Genomic DNA, 13,156 nt, shown 5'->3' on the forward strand with positions numbered 1-13,156 from the left:
ACTTATACATTTTGTGTCATCAGTGCATGAGATTAAAGCAAATAGGCTTACAGTTACAAGTGGCTACATGTTTTCATGTCCACAGAGATCAGTTTTCATTGGACAGAATGTTCTGTCCAGTTTACATTTTCCATGAATTTGCAAACAATGCTTAACCCGTTTTGTGCGTGAGTGATATGATATTATCAGATGTCTGTGAAGACAGAACCATTGTGAGGTTATTTGGCATGTGAGTGTGACATGAAACATTTTTGAATGTTTAGCATGACACTGTTTTCCCTTTATCAGAACACAATATGAAAAGATGTTATTGTTATTTTTTCCCAACACACAATGTGAAAAGATGTTGTGTTTTTTTGGTTTTTTTGTTTGTTTTGTTTTGTTTTTCAAAGAATTGAATTTAGTGTATTGAAAGATGAATATCATTTTCTTGACAAACGTTTCAGATATAATTAAGTTTTGTTGAACAAAGTCTGAATTAACAAACTTTGCTGACATAGACACTGTCAGCCAAATTTTTAAATATGACGCTGACTAACACAGTTCTTATACAAGTGGTTGAAAGTACATGCCCTGTTATAACTTCCACATCGTATACTTGGTTGAAAGTACATGCCCCGTTATAACTTGCACATCCTATACTTGGTTGAAAGTACATGCCCCGTTATAACTTGCACATCCTATACTTGGTTGAAAGTACATGCCCCGTTATAACTTGCACATCCTTCACTTGGTTGAAAGTACATGCCCCGTTATAACTTGCACATCCTATACTTGGTTGAAAGTACATTCCCCGTTATAACTTGCACATCCTATATTTGGTTGAAAGTACATGCCCCGTTATAACTTGCACATCCTATACTCAGTTTAGTTGGTTTCACCCTTTGGTATTGTGTCTACAAACCTGTATGATTTACACATGATCACACATTTATTTGAACACACACACACACACACAACACAAACCATGTTAAAGTGTAAACTGTGATGTGTCATACGCTTTATACTCATTTTGCTGCTTTATGATGTCATGCCTAAATGCCATGTATTATTAGACGCATTATTTTTGTAGCAGCTAGATTTGATTATGGTTTTGATTCTTCCACACACACACACACACATGCACACGCACACACATGCACCAGCATGCTTGCAAACTATATGCAGACACATGCACATGTACACACCCCTCCAGGAATCTGTTGCTTACTTATTCAGACAGATATTTCTGTATAATATAGCTTGATAAGACAATCACCACAAGATGTACTTACTCAGTTTTCTGTGCTGCTTGATTTGATGAAATCCAGCTGAAAAGTACATGCTGCGTTGTTTTGTCATTGGTTCCTTTGCGTTTCTTCTTTACTGTCAATTCATCGGACATCGCCTTTCGTTCTCTCTGTAGTTTCATGTCCATTAATTCCAAATTCTGTTGTGAGATTCTGTTGGATTGTGAAATGATGTTTTAATTCCATGTTGTACTGCTTCCCCACCTGAAGAATATAGTATTGATCCAAAAATTACAAGTGCTTTATGAACATTCCCATTTCCCCCTGTGTTCTGTCGTTGCACTGTTTATACTCGCGCAAAACGCTGAACAGAAGGTGCACCAGACGTGCATGTTGAGCATCCACTTGTTAGCATTGAAAGGAAGGACAGCTTGCTGCTGACAAAAGACAACTGCATTTCCTCAGACACATTCTGAGTACCTCAGGAAGATAGGGTTTTCAAAAAGCATTTCCTCAGACACATTCTGAGTACCTCAGGAAGATAGGGTTTTCAACACATTCTGAGTACCTCAGGAAGATAGGGTTTTCAACACATTCTGAGTACCTCAGGAAGATAGGGTTTTCAACACATTCTGAGTACCTCAGGAAGATAGGGTTTTCAACACATTCTGAGTACCTCAGGAAGATAGGGTTTTCAAAAAGCCAAGGAGCAGGGGAGGGTCAGCTTGACCATCCTGATGTCAAACCTCGACCAGAGACATCTTTAAAAAAAAAGAAAAAAAGACGAGCCTTGTCCTGAAATGGAGAAGTGATGCATCCCAAGGTACTGTTCACTGCCAGCTTCTGGCTCCATCAGCTTTGTATTGTACTATTACTCTTTTTCACCACAGATTTCTGTGTGTGAAATTCAGGCCGCATTCCTCAGGGAGAGCGCATCGCTACACTGCAGCACCACCACCACCCTTGTTTTTCTACTTCAAGTGTATTTGTTTTCTTATCAAAGTGGGTTTTCCTTCAGAATTTTGCCAGGGACAACCCGTTCATTGCCGTGGGTTCTTTTGCATTCTTGTAATGCAAGGTGTGCTGCAAAGATTGTTCCTCCAGGATTGAATCGTTCATCACTCATCACAGATGAAATGAAAGATGATTGCTGAGTCTATGAAAACTACAAATGGAGAAAGATGATAGAAACTGTTGTAAACTAAGACTCATTTTTGATACGAGGTGTCCAATGTTTCAGACCATAGGTCTGTCTTCAGGGAATGTTTTAGTTTGGAATAATCCAGCTAATTTGCATTCATCACAGACTCTGTTGTGAACACCAACAGGACGTCAGGTAAAATATAGATATACATCCCTGATGCGTTGGAGATGGAAAGGATGCAGAGCATGTTTTAATGAACAGATGCCTGAGACTTTCTAAAAATGTCAAAAAGACCCATAAAAAGAGCGGAAAATAGGATATCAGACCATCAGTCTGTCATCGTACATGTGCAGCGATACAGATTATATTAGAATGTGCAGCATCAGAGTGACCATCTGTTGGTAATTTGGGACCCTCACGAATTATGGAAAAAGAGTTCATTGGACCCTCAAGATATTTTAAACTTAACTGAACCCCTGATCAACAGACACAGTCCATCGTCTTGTGAGACAGGTGGAGGTCATCTGATGTTTACATGTGCTGAAATTAATGAAAAGAATACAAAACAAGAACTCACTTCAACTGCAATCTCTTGCAGTTTTATTATACTGGCTCTAAGCAGCTGTCTCCCCCTCTCACAGTCTTTCTAGCCAGCTCAAAATGGCACATTCATTTTCTGTGAGTTTTTTTTTCCTCTGAATTTGTTGCTGGGAAATGGATTCAGTGTATATTATTTATATATCTGTCAAATTTTCTGACTGGAATTGGATATTTTTACAGATAAGAAACCAATTCAGCATATATATTTCTGCTAAATTATTTAACTGAAAGTGGTCTTCCACAACATGCGGACACTGGTGATTGATTTGTAGCTTTGACATAATCTTTCTTTAGACGTGGCTTTGGTATAATCATTCTGGATGCAGCACATTTCCAATTTCTTAATGTGCTTGTGGTAATGCCTTTGTCTTCCATCTCATGATTACATTGTTTAACTGTGTATCATATGTGCTGAGGGGAACAGACCTTTAACTTGGTGATTGAGTTATAATGTGAAAGTGTGTGTACTGCAATGACTGGGGTGATTTTGTATTTACAGAGATGTGGGTTGTTGTTAAAATGAGGGATGTTTTGTTGGTTAATACACATGTGATGCTGTAATACGTGTGTATTCTTAGTCTACATATTAAACTGTTTTTCCATGGGAGTTGACAGCTAAAGTGTGTGTGTGTGATTGTGAGAGAGAAATCCTAGCTATATTTGAGCGTTTTGCTCCTTCATTTCTTTTTAGTTAACTGTTTCTTTTAATTTACATTATTTTATTTTGTTCAGTTTTCAAACACATACACGCATACACATACACACACACATGTACGCACACGCACATGCGCACACACACACTTATACAAGTCAAAGTCTTAATGGAGTGTTTAATTGTAAGCTCTGAGTCTCTCTCTCACCTACTCATTCTGTTTTTGACTTCACAAGAAGGTGTGATAATACTTTTGGCTGTAAAAATCTTGCGCTGTGCGTGATGCAATGGTGCCTGATTCGAAGCGGAAAAAAGGGCTGCCTCAACCGTGTTTAGGATGTTAAGCATGTGTCTGTTCACATCACCACAAAGAAAGTCATTTTTAAAAGTAGTTTATAACAATAAAGTAGCTTTTGCTGCCAACCTACAAGGATGCTTTGACGCATTTCAAAACGTTCTTCTGTCAGAAAACTGTTTATTACCTATAAGATGAACTTTTTGAGGTGTTTTTTTCTGGTTGGTTCAGTTTTATGGTTGGCTGCCTCGAGTTGACAGGACAGCAGTATTTTCTGTAATATAATCTAGTTTTATCATCCTTGTTGTACCTTCTTTGATCATGTAGCTGCAGTCTTTATAGTCTTCAACTTCAAGTATTGACACAGATGGGCAGTTAAGATAGACACACCCTTACATGAACACACTCAGGCATACATACACATGAGAACTGTTTGTGCCTTAACCTCTACCAGATGTACATTCATGGAGAAGATCAAGTATGCATGTCATACAGCTTGTGAATTCATGTCATGATTTGGTAGACTATGGATATGTGAAATTATTAACCCAAAATGCAATCACCCCAGAAAGCGGAGTATGATTGCCTCAATGTACATGTAAGGGCCTACTCATCGAAACTGGCTAAAGTGGGGGCTGCCAAACTGTCAGAGTGGCAGGAAAGATACCCGAGTGAGTAAAGAGAGACAGACAGATGATACTGCATGCTCAAAATACATGAGGAAAATTTTTTGTTAGCTACACACACACACACACACTTAAAGAAAAACCATTAGAACACACACACACACACACACACACATTTGATATCAAATCAGCATGGGTTGAAATTAAAATAAATGGTGATAAACCCTATTTAATAGGAATTCCGTCCAAGTATACAAAATGGAGGGGGCGGGGGTAGATTAAGTTATGGATGGAGTGTTAATGTTTGAATATGATACAATTATTTTGGGAGATTTGAATAAAGATTTTACCCAAATCAAAATGGCATTGGAACTCCTCGCATGGCTTGGAACAAATGATTGACAGACCAACACATGCAAGTGAACATACATCGATGCTTTAATAGATCACAATCCATATACTTTTACTGATCACATTTATACAATTTAACAACAAAATATTGTTGGGGTACGTAGTCACCATGTGGATGTTGTTATATTTTCGTCATTCAAAATCCTGTTATTTTTTTTTTTTTTTAAATAGGACAAAATTATATGTGATGTTTGTTTTTTAAACAAACTTTAAATGAGAGTTTTCTTTTGATCTAACAATATCAGCTATAGATTACATACATCAGATAAGATTGAGATCCTGATGAAGCAGCTAAATTCTGGAAAAACACATTCTTTTGTGTATATAAAAAAACAACATAAAAACATGCACCACTTCTAAAGCCAAAAGATAAAAAATAAAAAAAAATAAAAAAAAAGTACCATGTACAACACAAAAGAAACCGATAACGAAATACAACATTGACATTGAAGATATATTATGTTGATCGTTGAGCAAATAAAGTAAATGCTGTGAAATGTAAATCCAGACGGTTTTTTTGTTTTTTGTTTGTTTGGGTTTTTTTTTAATTGATGATTTCCACAAAAGTCTGGTCAGATTTGAATAAACATGTGTCAGAAAGCCAACAAACTATCACTAATGTGACAGCAGATCGGATAAACAATCAGTTTGCTGCCATTGCTAATAAAATTACATCAAACGACAGGGCAAGTTTCAATGACCTGTAACTTGAAACAATAATTCAAAGAAAATTCATGTTCCATGTAGCCATCCAGTGACGGTCTTGGATGGAAGTAAAACTTTATCACACCTAAAACAATTACAATATAATGTGGCAGGATGGCCAAGACACTTAAATACAGTGTTTGTGAGGGTCTGGGTTCGATTCCACTCTCGCCATTTCTCCCAGGTCTGCTTGGACAATCACACTGAGTGTCTAGTCATTTAGATGAGACCAAAAACCGAGGTCCCGTGTGAAGTACCCATTTGACACACTGAAAGAGAACCCATGGCAAAATTCTGTAGAACAAATCCACTGTGATAGGTACATAAACATATTTCCAAGCACTCAAGGTCTGAATGAATGCGTTGGGTTGTGCTGCTGGACAGGCATCTGTCTTGCAGAAGTGGCGTGGCGTACATGGATTTGTCCGAACGCAATGGCGCCTCCTTGAGAAATTGAAACTTCAAAATCTTCTTCTTCTTGTTTCCGTTACACGACCAACATCGACTTGCCGATGACTCTGTCGTGGTTCATGCGTGCTGGGTATTTTCGTGTCTCCATACCCCACCGAACTCTGACATGGGTTACAGGATCTTTAACGTGCGCATTTGATCTTCTGCGTGCGTATACACACGAAGGGGGTTCAGGCACTAGCAGGTCTGCACATATTTTGACCTGGGAGATCGGAAAAATCTCCACCCTTTACCGACCAGGCGCCGTTACCGTGATTTGAGCCTCGGACCCTCAGATTGAAAGTTCAGTGCTTAAACCACTATGCTATTGCGCCCGTCAAGCTGGCACACACGATTTGGACGAGTTAGATGGACGGATATTAAAGTTTTCTTCCACTGGTGTTGTTTATACACTGGTATTTACCTTTGTAATTTGTGTATCGCGAAGAAATACATGTATTATCCTTTAACATTCGAGCAAGCTGAAGTCATTCCACTCTATAAACCAGGTAATTCTTCTGATACTTCTCATCAGTATGACGATAGACCAATGTCTGTCTTGTCTAGTCTTTTAAGCCATATATATATAATGTTTTAAAAGAAATTTTTTTGAAGAAACAACAGCAAAAAACCGAACACTTGCAACCCCCCCCCCCACGCCCCCCAAAAAAACAACAACAACAACAAAAAACCCATTGTATACTATCTCGTTAACAACAAACTAACCCACGAAGGCCAGTCCGGATTTCGTGAAAATTGTTCTTGTCACATTGCTCTCATACAATTTACTGGCGGTCTTTTGCACAACATAAATGAAAATAAAGTTACAGAACTTTTTGTTTTAAACATGTTTTGGAGGGGGAAAAACTTTGGTGTAATCAGTCATTCATTGCTGCGTAAATCAGTTGGGTTTTTTTTAAAAATTTTATTGTTTTTTTTATAATACCGATTTTACACATATAATCTTTTCATTCCCATATGAAACAGTAACAGTAAATAACAAGATCTCTAAATCTACACCAGCCAAATACAGAGTATACCAGGGACACATCTTAGGATTAATTTTATTGTCTACATAAATCAACGACTTACCTAGCTTGTTTCATGAAATGCAAAAGGGAAATATTTGCAGATGATTCATCCTTTCATTTAAACAATTCAGATGCCTGTAAGCTTACAGACGAATTTATAGTAATACCCAGGGACTTAATGATTGGACAGTTTAATCACATGTATGTAAATACATAAAAAACAAAGTCAATGTATGTATTCGCACTACAGTAAAGAAAGGACGAAACATTGATTCATTTAATGCACCACTACTCCTAGGAGTAAACAGAATTGAAAAGGTGAATTCCCTTAAAATTCTGGGTGTATTTATTGACAGAGATCTTTCTTGGACTGACCATATGGCGTACTTAGGAAACATCTTTCCAGTAAGATAATTCAGTTGGTAAATATGATTCTAAAAAAAAATTTAAAAAAAAAAATCCTTGACGTCCATTCGTTAAAGTTTTTTTTTCTGTGCACATTTTCAGCCAGTCATCGATTATGCATCAACTTTATTAGACCACTGAAGCTAGAATAATTATTAAAATGTATTCACCATGGGTATAAAAGAGCATTGAAAAGAGTAGTGTTTTGAAGTCGAGGCCCCTGACCCCTATAGATTATAAACAACTTAACATTTTTCCACAACAGGCTGTTCTTCTGCAAGGTTGTTTGCATGGATAATAGATAATGTTATAATTGGAAATGTTCCCCAAAAGGTTACAGACCCTACTGAAACTAATGAGAACAGACACAACCATTATGTTATATAAATAAAAATTATATACCTAGACCGAGAAATAATCTTTACAGTTCCAGCTTCCTGTGTTCTGGCAGAATGTTAGGGAATAAACCTCCACTCACTTTAAAACGTAGCTATTACGAATAGAATCGTGTATAAGAAAAATCTGAGAAAACATCTCATTAACGGTCTACAAGAAAAACAGTGAGACTGGTCCACACCTATTCGCCAACATTCATTATTGTGAAATGTTTCGAATTCGATTTGGCATATATATGTGTGTGTGTGTGTGTGTGTGTGTGTGTGTGTGTAAAATGGAGAACGTGGCCGGGTGTGTTTTGGGCATTTCTATTTCTATAAACAGATGTGCAACTGTGTAGTCATTTTCATTATCACATTTGTCAACTTACCATCCTGAAATACGATTTTGACTTTCACACACACACACACACACACACACACACACACACGCACGCACGCACACACTGACACACGCACGCACAAACGCACACTCAGTCTATCACCGTCGGCTTTGAAACACGTGCATGGTGGTACGGAATGTAAAATAATGTGACAAGCGATGTCTGTTTTTCGCCACATGTGTGACGTTGACAGGTAAATGGGTCACTCGGTAACTAAGTCTGAACGCTTTTTGTAAACTCATCCAACTGACAGACAGAGATTAACAGGGAGAAACTGAATTATAAAGCGAGCGATGAAGGATCATTCAGTCAGAGAGGTCCTTTTTTTACGCACTTGTGGTTGCTAATTTGTTCTAACTTATTTGTGAGATGTGTGTAAAACACGTGCACATTAAATGCGTACAGGTCGGTGACCTCCCATCAACATCAGTTCTGGAGTTCGAATCTGGTTAGGACTTCTTCTTTTTTTCTTTTCTTTTTTTTAAACGCGAAGCTTTATAATAACAAATACAGAAAACATTCTAACGATTAGTTGTTTTTTGGTGGTTTTTTTAAAGTGTATCACAAGTGAGTCTTGAAGGCCTTGCCTCGTTTTTTTTTTTTTCAACATCCACATCGCCCATCTAACATCCGCAACCCCCTCCCACCCACTCCCTGTTTCCGTCTTCTTTCTGCCTGCCACGTGGGGCGCGAGCGGTCAGTGACGAGTTCATGACGTTTGTGACGTATTGTCGTCTGCGGGGCAGACGTGACCCTGACGGACAAAAGAGGTTGGAGAACAAAAGAGACTCGTTGGACCTGTGCATTGTGTTCGACACGGAGCACCCCATTGAGGTACTTAAACGAAAACAGTATGTGGACATTTCTGAAGATGGTCCAAGCTACAATTCGCTTTAATATATATGGTGAGGTGTGGTTTGTGGTGTGGTGTTGTCCAGTTTGCGTGTTGTGTTGTGTTGTTCTGGTATTGATGAAGGTGGCAGAATGGTTAAGACGATCGTCTGCCAATACAGAGTCCGTGAGGGTCTGGGTTCGAATCCCGCTCTCTCCCTTTCTCCCACGTTTGACTGGAAAATCAAACTGAGCGTCCAGTCATTCGGATGAAACGATAAACCCAGGTCCTCTGTGCAGCACGCACTTAAACTTCTTGTGCATACCTTCCTATCCTCTCACTCTACTCGAACGGATAATCGATGAGTGAGTTAGACACGAACTGATGCCCAGATAGCTAGCACGCACACACTCAAACCATGATTCTGAGGTGGCGCCGTCTCAGTGGGGATAATTCACGTTTGTACAAAGCGCTCTTCTCTTCAACACAGAACCACTTTTGCAGCGTGGACGAAAAGGGCGAAAGGAATGGCAAAGGTCAGTTCTGATTCCTTTCCGCCTATTTTAATGCTTCCACCCGCGCGTTAACCTTCCCACACCCCTCATCTCTGTGTCTTTCTGTCTCTGTCTCTCTCGTATGAACTGTCGGTGTTGTCGTCGCCACAATTTACTTATGTTTTGACAGGGTGTCTTGTGTGGTAGTTTCTCCGGCTGGAAGTCATTTCATCAAAGGATCAGCAACGAAAACGGAGAGCATGTATATGTGTGTGTGCGTGCGATCGCGCGTTCGTGTGTACGTATACAGGTGTGAGTGTGAGTGTGTGTGTGTGTGGTGGACGCGCGTGCAGCGAATCTGCTCAAGAAGAGCAGGCAGCTGCCGTGGTCGTGTTTCAGCATGACGTCCGCGCTCGCTTCTGTGTGAGTGCGTCGGAAGACTCTGAGCGTGATACATGTGCAAGATTCCTCGTTCATGACAGTCGCTGCTGGTTATCGTGTTGAACGTGGTCACTTCAGCGATTTTCTGCAAACCTGACTGTGTGCATTGATTCCCCAAGTTGCTGTTGTCGCTTTTATTCATTTATTTCATTCAGTTGCTGGAGACAGTGGCCGGAGAGAACAAAAGTAAGTTGGGACTGTGACTTTTGGGTGTGTTTGTTTACTTTCTTATTAAAAACAACAACAACCCAACAACATTACACATTGTGTTTATTTATTTAGCTGATTGTTTCAGCCCAGATTATGATCATGTGTGGTCGGCTAGGCTAAAATTAGCAACAAACGATAGATTGTTTACACACAGCGTACATTGAAAAAGTATTTCGCTTTTCAGAAGAGAGAGTAACATTTGAGTGTCATAAGTCAGCTTCTGTCTGTCTGTCTGTCTGTCTGTCTTTAACTCTCGGCGTTTGTCTCTCTCTTTAACTCTCAGTCGGTATCTGTGTCTCTGTCTTGTTCTCTGTATATATATATATATATATATATATATGAGAGAGAGACAGACAGACAGACAGACTGACAGACACTGAGACAGAGACAGATATATATATATATATATATATATATATATATATATATTCATGTTTGTTTACGGTCTGTGAAGTTTTGTCAACTGCCGCCTGTATTAAAATGTGATTGAAAAGATAAGTGATGTCAGGATATGAGAAAATGCAAATTTTTTTTTTAGAATATTAACTTCTTCGAAATTCCAAATTATCCATTTTGGCATGACAATATATATTTTATATGGCGATGAGATTTTTCTGTGTTTATTTACTTATTTGTTTATTTATTTATTCATATATTATGTTTTATAATAATGGATGCTTGTTGAGCGCTCCCCTCCCTATACGCTATACAATAAACATTGAACACATACACACAAGCGCAATAACTAACAAAAGGAAGAAGATAAAAAAATTATTTATTTTACGCACAAAAACATAAAACAGATTGAAGGAGTACGCGTATTACATTGCTTAATTACACACGGCACAAACACACACACACACACACACACACACACACACACACACACACACACACACACACACACACATAAAAAAAGCCAACAACAACAACAGCAAAAAACCCACACAGATCACAATAAAAGAAATTATTGCTTTGCAACAAGTACGATTGGATGTCAGTACCAAATTGATAGCGTCATCGAGTTTATGATAGATATATATTTGGTCTGAAAGTTACCATATGGCCTTTGAACATTAAGATTTTTACATCATGTCCACTTTTCTTCTTCTGAATGTATTGGGGAAATATTGCGATGTCAGTGTATGTGTAAATGTAATACAGAGAGCAAGATTATGTTTTCAACTGTTGTACAAGATTTGGTAGGAATAAAGATATTTTTCTATTTTGCTTTAGACATAATTCATTTTTTTTTTTTATTAAAACATTTCGTGTCAACAGGCCCAAGAGGGAAAAAAATACTGACGGGAATATTCGCGCGCTATTGAATGAGTCTGATTGGATCCAAGAAGGATAGGTCAAGCTCAACGGCAGAGTTAGCTTTTTAAGTTCTGCAAGTGTTAATCATTTTTGTCACCACCGTGTCCACCACCGCTCGTACCGTGCAATGAACGGTTGGGGAGCGGATTTCAAGAAAAGAAACATTCATGCACGGTTTTACTTCTGTATTTTCTTCTTTTCGAAATAGGTCTTTTATCGGTTTCAGTAAAATGAAATAGGTCCTTCTGACGTTGTTTTTTTTTCTGATTATTTTTTCTTTTATTTTTTAATCGGTATTGTTTGTTAACCATCGGTATTGTTTGTCAACAATGGGTATTATACCGGAAATTAATTACGTGTTGTCGCGATCACTGATATCGGTTTTGATCTGCCTGTCTTGCTTGTTAGACCAAACATAATGAACACTGACATTCTGAACCCAATCAAAAATCAGTTTGGTACAATGACTGCCTTGAACGACTGCTGAATTTTCGGCACGTTTGAGTGGATCAGTTTCTTGATTAACGAATTGCAGCCGACGGCAGCCATGAAGAGGTTGGGGGCGGGGAGGGGTGGGGGTGGGCGGGGGAGGAAGCATGATGACCATTCAGTCAGTTTATTGATATTCGAAAGTGATCTAGAAGAGGGGTTCGTCAGTGGTTTTTATTCAAATCTCAGACTTATGAAGGCATATATCGAACCTATGAGTTTGCAATTTTTATCCCGTGGAACGAGGGTAGGGCTAGATGGAAAAGAGTTGTGTCTTGTTAAGGGAAGGTACGTGAAGGTCAACGCATGTGTTCAGAGCAGTCTGACAATGCGTAGCAACGAAAAAAATACACCGTCAGACTTTGCAAACAGCCTCTCAGACACGAAATATATCAGCTTGAAGTAGCGCCGGTTGTACACGTGTTACAGGACTTCTACATTGTACAATCTTGCCCCTGCATTAACGGAATGCATCTGCAGTGCATTGGTTTCTTTGTATTCTTGGGGTACATTGCAGTGTCGTGGAGTGGAGGGGGCGCGGTCTATTTGAAAGTGGACTTGTATGGCTCTTTGTCCTCTTTTCTTACGTAGGTTTCTGTTCGTTGGTTCGATGGACAGACAGTGTTTTGAGGGTGTATGCGTCTCCTGCAGCTTCATTGAAGCTACAGATTATCAGGTTCAGGTGCAGCAGTTACTGGATGACCGAATTACCATCCTGTGTAGGCTGTTGCGTATAAAAACACCCACGCGCTAAAACGAATATAGCGAAAAGGAAATGACGCACACACGGGCGTGCGTGCACACACGCACATACAGGCAGACACAAACTTTAATGTACTTCAGAATTTTGTTTATGGTTTTTAGTTATTATTATCATTATTGAATTGCTGCTGTTACATTATATAACTGCATGTTAGTTATGCATTTCTACCTTTCTGTTTTTTCCTGACCGCCCCCCACCCCCTTTTTTTTAATCGTCAAATAACACTAATAGTGAAAAGACGCTAAACTAAGAACGAATAGACACACACACACACACACACA

General features: G+C 38.8%; 1 long non-coding RNA gene across 1 annotated transcript; it reads right to left on the minus strand.

Moving 5' to 3' along the window:
• Positions 1 to 70: 70 nt before the first annotated feature.
• Positions 71 to 3,581, minus strand: LOC143295312 (uncharacterized). Its single transcript, XR_013057002.1, has 2 exons — positions 1,870 to 3,581; positions 71 to 1,761 (listed from the first exon to the last, which is right to left on the minus strand). It is a non-coding gene; the product is annotated as an uncharacterized LOC143295312 (long non-coding RNA).
• Positions 3,582 to 13,156: the final 9,575 nt, after the last annotated feature.

The sequence above is a fragment of the Babylonia areolata genome, chromosome 20 (genome assembly GCF_041734735.1).
Source record: "Babylonia areolata isolate BAREFJ2019XMU chromosome 20, ASM4173473v1, whole genome shotgun sequence".
Taxonomy (NCBI): domain Eukaryota; kingdom Metazoa; phylum Mollusca; class Gastropoda; order Neogastropoda; family Buccinidae; genus Babylonia; species Babylonia areolata.